This window comes from Tachysurus fulvidraco, chromosome 21 (assembly GCF_022655615.1).
Source record: "Tachysurus fulvidraco isolate hzauxx_2018 chromosome 21, HZAU_PFXX_2.0, whole genome shotgun sequence".
NCBI lineage: Eukaryota > Metazoa > Chordata > Actinopteri > Siluriformes > Bagridae > Tachysurus > Tachysurus fulvidraco.
This window is the reverse complement of record NC_062538.1, coordinates 19,243,280-19,255,372: the sequence shown is the minus strand read 5'-3', so window position 1 is coordinate 19,255,372 and position 12,093 is coordinate 19,243,280. Positions and strand designations below refer to the sequence as shown.

Sequence of the window (12,093 nt, the reverse complement as noted above, 5' to 3'; positions counted from 1 at the left end):
GGACTTGCAAAGAATCACAACGTTTCAGATCAAACAAAGTAAATCTAAGTTTTTGTATAAAAACAGAGTAAAATGGCTTTTGCACTGCACTGTATTCAGCCTCACAGCTCCAGGATAAAAGGTTCAAGTCTTTTATCTACAGTGGTGTGAAAAAGTATTGGCCCCTTCTTGTTTTTTATATATATATATATATATATATATATATATATATATATATATATATATATATATATGTTTATTTTTTTGCACATTTGTCACGTTTTAATGTTTAAGATCATCAAACAAATATCAGTCAAAGATAACACGAGTAAACACAACATGCAGTTTTTTTAAATGAAGGTTTTTATTATTAAGGGAAAACAAAATCCAAACCCACATGGCACTTTATCACACCACTGTATTTATATTCACTTGAGTTTTGTCTGAGTTTTGTCTGAGTTTTCCTTCCACCTCCCAAAAACATACCAGAAAGTTTTGGGTTTGTCCATGCTAGAAAGAACTTAGCACTAATTTCATGTCAAAGCAGATATCCTGAAAAATTAGATTAATTATAATAACCTCTACCGGTGACTTCCTCTAAGTATAGTAGGACTGGTTGACTGGTTGGCCTTAATGAAAGGTTTTACACTGAATATCCATGACATTATTTATTTCTGAAATGTATTATCCTTTGCACAACTCAGTGAGACGGTACATTTTGTATACTTCTTTTTATCCATCATGTGAAATTTGAATTTGAAATTTGAATTTGTTTTTGTACTAAGATACACGTTTATGGCATGTAAGATGAAGCAATCGCTTTTACTGTCATGACTCCTGATCCGTTGCAGTCACAATCATCAAGTCATTATTGTAACTGCCTAATTCCCTAATACTTCCCTAATGTTAGTATTTCACATAATGTGGGATGCAAGAGGGCAAACAAAGTAGATATATACAATAAAAACAACAACAACAACATTAATGTGTGTTGTCTGTAGGTTTTTCTCCCTATATTACCTCCTCAACAGAGTTTTTAGACTGTTCTCAAGATGTATTAATTTATAGAGTCTCCTGTAACACTTCTGCAAGTCATTGTGGATAGGCACATCTGCAAAATAGCATTATTGAATGTAATAAAAATAATTTTGTAAATTGAAATTATTTAATGACCTCAAGTAATTCCTTTTCATTTCATGTTTGTTGTTCCTTTACTGCTCCAATAGCATAGTATACTGTTTTACTTCTCCACCCAAAGGACTAATAACTCTTTAAACACATTGCCATAAACATATTGCTAACACTTGATTTTTTTGAAAATTTTACATTGTGATCATTTTAATGAATATTATCACACGATGCAAATTTTGAGCTGCTATAGATTAGTTTATAATATCATTTCAACCTGAAAAAAAAAAGCTGGGGTAATTTATTTTTTCATTCTGGAAGATTGAGACTAATTACTGAAGTTTGTTAGCCAACCTGAAAGGTTGTCCCAACGAAAATATAGACATTTCCAGACGTTGAGACAAGTGTATTAAATTATTTGTCCTGTATGTTATTCGGCCATGAATACAATCTTTGTTGGTGTTTTTGTAATCAACTTTAATCCTCACTGTAATCAAAGATATTTCTCTCACGCCATCTGCTGGACAAATACACGAACTACACCCTGTTTCTTTCTTGAACGTTAAATAGTGAATAAATTCATAATTCTATCATTTACACCAGAGTATAGTTAATTATTTTAATCTAATTAGTCACAAGAGATTCACTGAACAAAATACTAATACTAACAAAAAAAAAACACGTTTTTTTCGTTTTGCTTACTCTACGCTCTCTGCGATCTGCCTGCTTACTGCTGCCACCTTGTGGACAGGTGAATTATAAACTCTACTACAATATAAATTCTATAGTAACAACTCATTCGCAGGGGCGTTTAAGAGTGACGAGAGAGAGAGAGAGTGAGAGAGAGAGAGAGAGAGAGAGAGAGAGAGAGAGAGAGAGAGAGAGAGAGAGAGAGAGTAATAATTTTGAAATTGCTATGGTGAGCTTTAAGATATTTAAATTTAAAAATGTATGAAACTGGAAATGGAATGCTTTAAAATATGCTTTTTAATTCATTTCATTCAGCACCATGACACCAATGAACATTTTGCCAGGCAGCTTTAAAGTGGCATTAAAAGTTTACTGTATAAACGTGTCTTTACTAAACATTAATTTTAAAAGCAGGTAAACATTAACAGCACTAAACTGAGATATGGGTAAGAATTTTCATTTTAATCGATTGATTAATCTCTTAATAGCAAATAGAATGTAAAGATCTCACAGTATCCCTAAAACTTACAGGCAACTCATAAAGAAATGATTGGACCAAATCTGAAAATGTAACAATACACACTAACCAAAAATATCTAGTCTTTCATTTGTTAAAATTAATTTTAGGAAAAACAGTATTTAATCCCATTATAAAGAGTAGAATTAATTATTTTTTCCAGTATAAAAAATAACATTAACAGTATTTAATTCCAAAACACCAAATAAAATATTAAACCACACCCATTTACTGTATTATTATTATTATTATTATTATTATTATTATTATTATTATTATTATTATTATTATTATTATTATTATTATTATGTCAAGTCCAGGAAGCTTTTGAGAACTATATATATATATATATATATATATATATATATATATATATATATATATATATATATATATATATATATATATATATATATATACAGAGAGAGAGAGAGAGAGAGAGAGAGAGAGAGAGAGAGAGTTATAGTTATATAAATTATAGTAAAGAGTTTCAATTAATTGCAAACCTTTTACATGTGATATAAGAATTACAGTGTCATGTGTATTTTTGTTTGAACAGATCACTAAATCCTTTCTAAATGCTTCTGGATGACGTACATGGGTAAGCTATTCCAAAGTCTAGGTGCTACTGCCGCAAATGCACGATTCCCTTTCTGATGGTCCTTGGAATTTTAAGTAAATTTTGTGTCTCAATGCTCTTCCCGTTTGATGTTCAGTTAACAAATCTGATAAGTAAGATGGTGCAAGGCCATGCCAAGATTTATATACTAGTAAAAGTAACTTAAAATCAATCCTGTAATGTACAGGAAGCCAATGCAGGGAGACCAGGGACGGAGTGATGTATTCATGTTTTTTAATATTCATTATAGTAGCAGCATTTTGAACCTTCTGCAGCCATAAGATAGAGGCTTGACTAATTCCTTTATATACTGAATTACAATAGTCCAGTCTTGATGATATAAGAGCATGAATTGCAATTTTGATACTCTTATGTCATACAAGATTTTATCTTGGCCAGATTTCTCAGATGAAAAAACTAGACTTTACAACATGATTTATCTGTGTGTTCAGCTTCAGAAAGCTATCAACGAATACACCCAAGTTAACACATTCTTTAACTTTCATTGACAGTGGGCCAAGATTAAACTCTGCTGCGCTCTTTGCTCCTCTATGGCCATACACTACAACCTCCGTCTTGTTCTTGTTAAAGTATAAGTAATTATTAGCCAGCCATGCTTTAATATCAGAAAGGCAGGACATTAAAGGTTCTAGACTATTTCTGATAGTTAATGGTAGATATATTTGTAAATCATCCGCATAGCAATGAAATGCTATATTGTGTCTTCTAAAAATATCCCTAAAAATAACACTGCTGAATCAAAAGCATCCATAATCACCAATAAATCATTAAAAACTTTTACAAGGGCTGTCTCCGTGGAATGATGCTTTCTGGAGCCGGACTGGTAAAGTTCACCAATCTTATTCTGTTCTAAAAAAAACATGTAACTGACTAAACACCACTTTTTCTAAAATTCTTGACAAAAAAGACAGATGAGAAACATCTAAAATTTGTCAAGTCAGTCAGATCTAAGTTGGGGTTTTTTTAGTACAGGTTGCACAAAGGCCTGTTTCAGCATGTTAGGAAAAACCCCTGTATCCAAGCTTTTATTTACACTTCAAGCTGAAAAAATGTGAAATAAATCCTGTAAGTGGTGTAAAAGTATTTTATATGTAAATAAATAACAACTAATCAGTTACCAATATTTCCTTGCTTCATCATGTTAGGCAACAAAGACTTCTTTTGTTACATAAATTGCTACACCTGGTCTATGAGATAAGCATAATGTAATGTTTAATGATTCTGTTTCAGATTATGAATCAGGAATGTTTACTCACTGCCATCAGCACAGATTCGGCAACCTCAGAGTATAAGAGATTGTCATTAGATCTGGTTTTCAGTCGCACTCCCATAACAGCACCTGCGATATATAGATTTTGCATTATGATCAAGCATAGTTCAAAATTAGAATTAAAAAGCACCTGGAACTCACAGAAAATCTGGAAACATCTACATTTGATTTACAATTTCATGAGTTTCATTTAGTGGCCATTGACTGTATTCTTACATGAGTGTCATACAGTAATAGAGTTAGCTTACAGATAGCATTTAATTATTGTTTCTACTACTCAGAGAAGAAATACGCTCAACAGTGTAGCAGACGAAAGGTAAGCAGTCAAATTCCCAGTAAACATATGCACCATTATCTGGCTGTTCAGGTAACTGAGTGGCTGAGTGGCTGGTCTCCAATTTTCATACACAGATTCCCGTTTGTCTGACCACAGTTTGGTTCTGCATAGACCAATCCAAGTGTTAAAGCCACCTTTGAGATTTATCTGCTTGGTTCCCCACACTGTCCAGGTCTGTATAATACACTCTGCAGTAATGCTGAGCTTTTGTCCAAGACATGGGCTGATTAATCAATGTGAAACTTTTTGTTCCATTCCATCCTGAAACGATAATTGTACTCAGTAACACATCAACAAAAAATGACAGTTAATCCTAGTTAAACTTATTATATATTCTCACAATTATAACAAATAAAAGTTAAATATGCTCTGCAATCTCCATCAGACCAGGTTCCATCAGATGTAATATAAACACACATCTCGTTTCCATTTGAGTTATCAGGTTGATGGGGCTATCCTCTGAAGTCTCTCTCTCCCTCCTGGTAGAAAGCATCATCATCCAGAGACCATCTCCAACTGTCCTCATCACCATACAGTCCAATCCAGGCTAAACCTGAGTAGCTGCCATTTACTGTGTTAATGAGTGTGTTAATTTTCTCCATGTTATCAATAATAGCCAGGTCAGTGTAATTCTCTCTGCAGTATCTCTGTGCTTCAGTCCAGGTCTTATTCTCAGTAACGAAAAATGTATAACAGGGATGGGCAAACATTATGGCTTAAGGGTCATAAATATATGACCCTAAAGCCATATTACCCTTAAGCCATATGACCCTTAAGCATATATACAGTATCTCAACATACAAAACAAAAGATAATTTCTATACTATTTATATAATATACATTTTAATAGTATATTATATATGAGAAACCCAAAAAGTGCCTAAAAAGTAAAGAAAACTTTTACTCAGTTTCAATTGGAACACTGTTGTTGGTGATCCTTTTGTTTTCTTTGGTTCATTCATGGATAAAGTATTATGCACTTAATTATACAGGGTGTCACAGAAGTCTCCATATATGGGAGAAATTAACTTCACTGCAAAATGTCTTTCAAAAACTATATGCATTACAGATTTTTTTTGTCAGATAGCTTTTAAGAATGCCTTTGTTAAAGGAAGAATTTATAGAAATCATTGTCATGGATGGATACGGAAGATCTCACAAGGAGCCAAAGTTACGATAAGTCTGGGAGAGATGTGGGTGTTTAAAAAATGGTAATCATGTAGAGGAGGTTCAGTTACCTTTTATTAACAAATGTAAACTTCCCTCATGTAGAGAGACTTTTGTGAGAATTGTATAATCTTTATTATATAAAGCTATTTTGACAGGATGTTTAAACAAAACAATGTGGTTCTTCACATCCACAGCAATAAGGAGCTGGATCTATCAGACCTTCTTGGTTTCTCAATAAAAAATAAATATATTTTATTTTCAAACAATATAAAATATATTTTTCTCTTTGAATAACTTTCACCCAACACAAAACATTTCACACGTTACTTCATTTACTGTTTATTATTAGATTGACATTTAATAAGCACAACCAAAACCACATGGAACCCAATACTGAAAACAAATTACAAATGAAAATCACATAGTATCTCTTAACGCTTATAGTAATATTTTTCATAAGCAAGTTCAGTGTTTCTTTTATTCATTTGAAATTAATTTCAAAAATACCATTCATAAGCAATACACCCAATAAAATATTACACTGAAGAAATCATGCTGGATCACAGATCAGTATAATTACAGTCATTGTTATTAATAATGTGTCATTGCAGAAGGCATTTCAAGGTTTGTAAATATTTGTAAATCTGTTAAAACATTTTAATAACTATATTCTCTTTTTAATAAAACTCTGCAGAATTTCCAACTGCTCTGGAAAAGAACGATTGCGGAGTAAATGAGTAAATAAAAGATAAATCACCATAAAACCTGAAATTAGACTTTTTTTGAATGTAGACTTTTTCCTTCATGGACCGAGCTTACGGATGTTTCTCACATTCACAGTGTAGTTACTTGAAAGTCCCAGTTTACTAAATTCTTGCTGAAGCTGACAAAAATATGGAATAATTATATAACTGCAGTAAATACTGTAAAATCCTTTAAGCCACATCTCATCCATAATGAATTTATAATGCTTTAATGATTAACCATTTTGGACAACAATTTTTACACATTATCTACAAAATAAACTCCATGAAATATGTTGTATTAATATAAATTAAAAGGACAGATAAAGGAAGACATTATAGAAATGTTTACTTACTTCCATCAGCACCAGCCTTTTAATCTGAGAGTTTAACAGATTTTCATTAGCAGTGACTTTCATTCGCAATCCCATCACAGCACCTGTAAAAAAGTGTTAATTATAACCAAAAAAAAGATAAACAAAATTTCAATAAGCATTCATTTAGTAAACTAAGGACCATAGATATCTCTATTTAGTTTTCATAACCCCATAAATAGTGTTTTTGCTTACCTGGAGTGAATGCTGCCAGAGCACAAGGAAGACATGTTAGGATTAGAAAACCTCTGGTAATCTTATTCCAGCTGCAAACATTGCTATCGCTAACATTCATAATCATATTTAGACATCCAGTAGATTTAGATATTTAGATTCCAGTAGATTTATTCTTATATTAGTCTAATATATTGTATTAGTATTATTGTTTTTATGTATCATTCTTTAAAATAATTAAAAATGGAGATCAACTCACCAGTGTAGCAGATAAAAGGGAATCTGGCAAAACAGTTTTCATCTGTCCATCGGCCAAGATGATCCACAGCTGTACAGTGTTGATTTCCAATTTCTCCAGGTGAATACAAACCATTATCAGGTTCTGGTGTTGGTTCTGGACTCTCTGGTGTCCAATATGTAAAGGTTGAGTTGCTCTGATCTGAACATAATCGGTTCCTATACAGACCTATCCATACCTCATACACAGTCATGATGCTCAGTATTTTCTGGAGTTCAGTCTGATTTCTCACACTGGCCAGGTCTGTGTATCTCACTCTGCAAAAGCTCTGAGCTTCTTCCCAAGTCTTCTGATCATAAATCATTACATATGAGTTGTTCATATCTATGATTGAGAGAATTATAAAGTTACACACAAAAGCTGTATAATAATTTTTAAAAATGCAGGTTAAAATAACTCATCCAAAATGTTCCATTTGTCTGGCAGAACTTTCCATTATAGCAAACAAATGAATTTCTGTCAGTACAAGGCCTGTCAAACCACCTCCCTCCATACTCCATGGAAACACACATCTCATTTCCATTATAGTTATCAGGTTGATGGGGCCATCCTCTGAAGTCTCTCTCTCCCTCCTGGTAGAAAGCATCATAATCCAGAGACCATCTCCAGCTGTCCTCATCACCATACAGTCCAATCCAGGCTAAACCTGAGTAGCTGCCACTCACTGTGTTAAGGAGTGTATTCATTTCCTCCATGTTATCAATAGTAGCCAGGTCAGTGTAATTCTCTCTGCAGTATCTCTGTGCTTCAGTCCAGGTCTTATTCTCATTCACAAAGTGATACTGATGAGAGGGTAATGGTAGCATTGCTAGAGTGGGATAACACATATGTTGGTTACTGTGCTTATTATTTTGAGGAAGTACATTATAGCTGGTTTGTGTTTATTAAGGGCAACTAATACTACTGAAAATTGGCACTATAGACAGACACAGAACAGAAATCTACTCACTGCTGTAACAGAAGAATGGAAAAGCATCACCACAGTTTTCATCAGTCCATTTCCCATAATAATAATAATAATAATAGGAATAATAATCATTATAGTTAAATGCCACAGCAGTACAGGTTTTAGTCTGTCCATAACCATCTGGTTGTCCAGGATTCCAGTTGCTGAATGAAGAGTTGCTTTTATCTGACCAAGACATGGTTCTGTACAGGCCGATCCAAAGACCTGAATAATACGTATTATTAAACATTGATCTAATCTTCTGGTTCTCAGTCTCGTTCCTCACGCTGGCCAGGTCTGTGTAATGCTCTCTGCAGTATCTCTGAGATTCAGTCCAGCCCATGCTCTGATAAACCGGGACATATATTTCACTGGCATTCACTCTGCCTAAAATAAATTATTGACATATAGTATCACCATACTTTTACAGATTCAATGTGTATTGAATTTAAAGCTATTTACAAATATACATATACTGTATACATAACTGAGGTACTCACCATCAAAGCAAATGAATTGAAGCATCGAGGAACAAGATGTCTCCCACCAAGCTCCATCATAAGTAGATACATACACACACAAACTCATTTCATACCAGCCTCTTGGCTTCTCTATATACCAGTTTCTAAAGCTTCTCTCTCCCTCCTTGTAGAAAGAATCATCATCCAGAGACCATTTCCAGCTGTTCAGATCATCATACAGTTCAATCCATGTTCGACTGCTGTTCCAGATGTCTATTATGTTTGTAAGGGCCAAGTCCTCTTCAGTGTTATTAATAGAGGCTAAATCAACATAATTCTCTCTGCAGTATCTCTGTGCTTCAAACCAGGTCTTATTCTTATTAATGAACTGATACTGACGAGGAAGACAGACACCAAGGCTGAAAAACCCTGTAAAATACATAATACCAGTTTTTACATAAGAAAAAAAAAATAACTTGAGGTCTGTTTTACTAAGATCAAAAATAAAGTGAAGTAATTTACATGTGCAATTAGATAAATTTATTCTTTGTACTCTTTGGACATGTTGCTAGTGATTTTTTGATCTGTAAGTTATCACATAAGACTGAAGTATATATATATTTTATATAGATATATATTTATATATTTTATATATATATTTTATAGTATATATATATTTTATACAGTGGGTATAAAAATAATCACCCCTTTCAAAACAATCACAATTTGTAGCTTTGCAATGTGAAATAAAGACAAACACAATTTTTATTTTATCGATCTGTATTTACACATTGCAACTTGTAACATCCAAGCAAAAGAGTTAACAGTAACAGGTCAGAAAAAATACATTTAAACTAGATTTGTAAAGTTCATTGCAACAAACTTTGATGTTGGCTTTGACAAGGCAAGTATTTGCAAAGGCCGGTGCTTTTTGGAGGCAAGTGGACATAAGGGTCAGTGTTACTTTCGGAGGCAAGTGGACATAAAACTTGTGAAATCGTGGAGGGCTAGGGTGCCAAAACATTTGGAGGCAAGTGGAGACGAGCATGTGACGTCATCCGAGAACCGGATAGTACCGGTACTCAGATCGCTTAGAAAATAATAGCAACAAACTTCAGACCAGCGTCTACAACATATCTGAAATTGGTTCATGTGGCTTGAAAGCCCTAGGATGAGGTACTCTTGATAATTTTTTGTCTAAGCTTAAATAGGAAAACAGAATGTTGGCTTCTACAAAGCCAACATAATAAAAAATCAGAATCACTGAGTTCACAAGGATCACTGCCTATTAAAAATGATTGGTAAACTCAATAAGCCAATAAGCTTAAAATAATCTTCTGTAATGGTACAATGTGCACTCCATCATCTCATTAAAACTTCTTATCATTTACATAAATAAACTAATCGTCATTATAATGTATATAGAAATATACACATTATAACAATATATTTTATAACACACACGTAACACATAACACTCACCCAAAAGCAGCAGATGTTGAAACATGGCTCTGGTAGAATACACAGAAAGTGTGATTAAGATATTTATATCAATTTTAAAACATTAACTAAGTAATATTAAATGTTTTTATAGTCAAAAGAGTCACATGATGGAAGATTTGTGAAGCTTTCTATTTAAATATATTTACCTCATGGATCTGTGCTTTCTGCTGTTTGCTTCTGTCTGCCACTTGATTTAATTTCAACAATAAATAAAGATTATTAAGAAAAGTATATGGGAAGGACTTAGAACTATGTAGAAAAACTGGTTACTGAATGTACCATGATTCATGTCAAACTAACCATTAACTCGCTTGTAGCAGCTCCCTGTGACTCTCATTACAGAAGTTATTGTCACCAAAAGAGGTGGAAACTTTCAGCAAACCCGCCCATTCTTCTCGTATTGCACAGTAAGAATACAGGTGTGTTCGGTTTGATTCGGCGGTCCTGAACGTCTACAACGTTTTACAATTAAACATAATAATGCTAAGGGATGTTGTGGTAAATGTCAGTGGATTTTATTGTCCCGTGTTTGGTTATGACATGGTTCTGCTTATTTATTCATTTTATATTGAGTTACTGAGCGCTTCACTCACGTTAATGCTGTGACTTCAGCGCCATCTGCTGGGAGGAAAAAAGTTATTTTATCAATAAAATTGTATAACAGGGATGGGCAAACTTTGTGGCTTAAGGGTCATAAATAAAACCAGTCTCAACAAACAAAGCAAAAGATAATTTCTATACTATTTATATAATATAAATTACATGTGAAACCCAAAAAGTACTTTAAAAGTGTAGAAAACTTTTACTCAGTTTCAATTGGAACACTGTTGGTGATCCTTTTGTTTTCTTTGATTCATTCATGGATAAAGTATTATGCACTTAATTATACAGGATGTCACATATATCCATATGTGACACCACACTTATCCATATATAGGAGAAATTAACTTCACTGCAAAATGTCTTTCAAAATTTATATACATTACAGATTTTTTTTTCAGATATCCTGAATGCCTTTGTTAAAGGAAGAAATTATAGAAATCATGGTCATGGATGGATACTGAAGATCTCACAAGGAGCCAAAGTTATGATAAGTCTGGGAAAGATGTGGGTGTTTAAAAAATGGTAATCATGTAGAGGAAGTTCAGTTACGTTTTACTAACAAATGTAAACTTCCCTCATGTATGGAGACTTTTGTGAGACCTGTATAATCTTTATTATATAAAGCTATTTTGACAGGATAAACAAAACAATGTGGTTCTTCACATCCACAGCAATAAGGAGCTGGATCTATCAGACGTTCTTGGTTTCTCAATAAAAATAATATATACTCTATTTTCAAACAATATAAAATATATTTTTCTCTTTAAATAGCTTTACTTTCACCCAACACAAAACAATTCACACGTTCCTTCATTTACTGTTTATTATTAGATTGACATTTAATCAGCACAACCAAAACTACATGGAACCCAATACTGAAAACAATTAATAAATGAAAATCACATAGTATCCCTTAACGCTCATAGTATTCATTCAGTATTCTTTAAAGCTCATAGAAATATTTTTCATAAGCAAGTTCAGTGATTCTTTTATTCATTTGAAATTCATTTCAAGAATACTATTAATAAGCAGTAAACCCAATAAAATAATACACTGAAGAAATCATGCTCGATCACAGATCAGTATAATTACAGTCATTGTTATTAATAATGAGACATTGCAGAAGGCATTTCAAGGTTTGTAAATATTTGTAAAACTGTTCAAACATTTTAATAACTATATTCTCTTTTTAATAAAGCTCTACAGAATTTCCAACTGCTCTGGAAGAGAAAGATTTCTGAGTAAATGAGTAAATAAAAT

At 32.8% G+C, this 12,093-nt stretch overlaps 1 long non-coding RNA gene and 1 pseudogene across 1 annotated transcript; both read right to left on the bottom strand.

Annotated features, from left to right (window-relative positions):
* Positions 1-3,150: 3,150 nt before the first annotated feature.
* Positions 3,151-5,387, bottom strand: LOC125139841. Its single transcript, XR_007138957.1, has 2 exons — positions 4,574-5,387; positions 3,151-4,293 (listed from the first exon to the last, which is right to left on the bottom strand). It is a non-coding gene; the product is annotated as an uncharacterized LOC125139841 (long non-coding RNA).
* Positions 5,388-6,045: 658 nt separating this feature from the next.
* Positions 6,046-12,093, bottom strand: part of LOC113661733 — a 40,200-nt pseudogene continuing 34,152 nt past the window's right edge.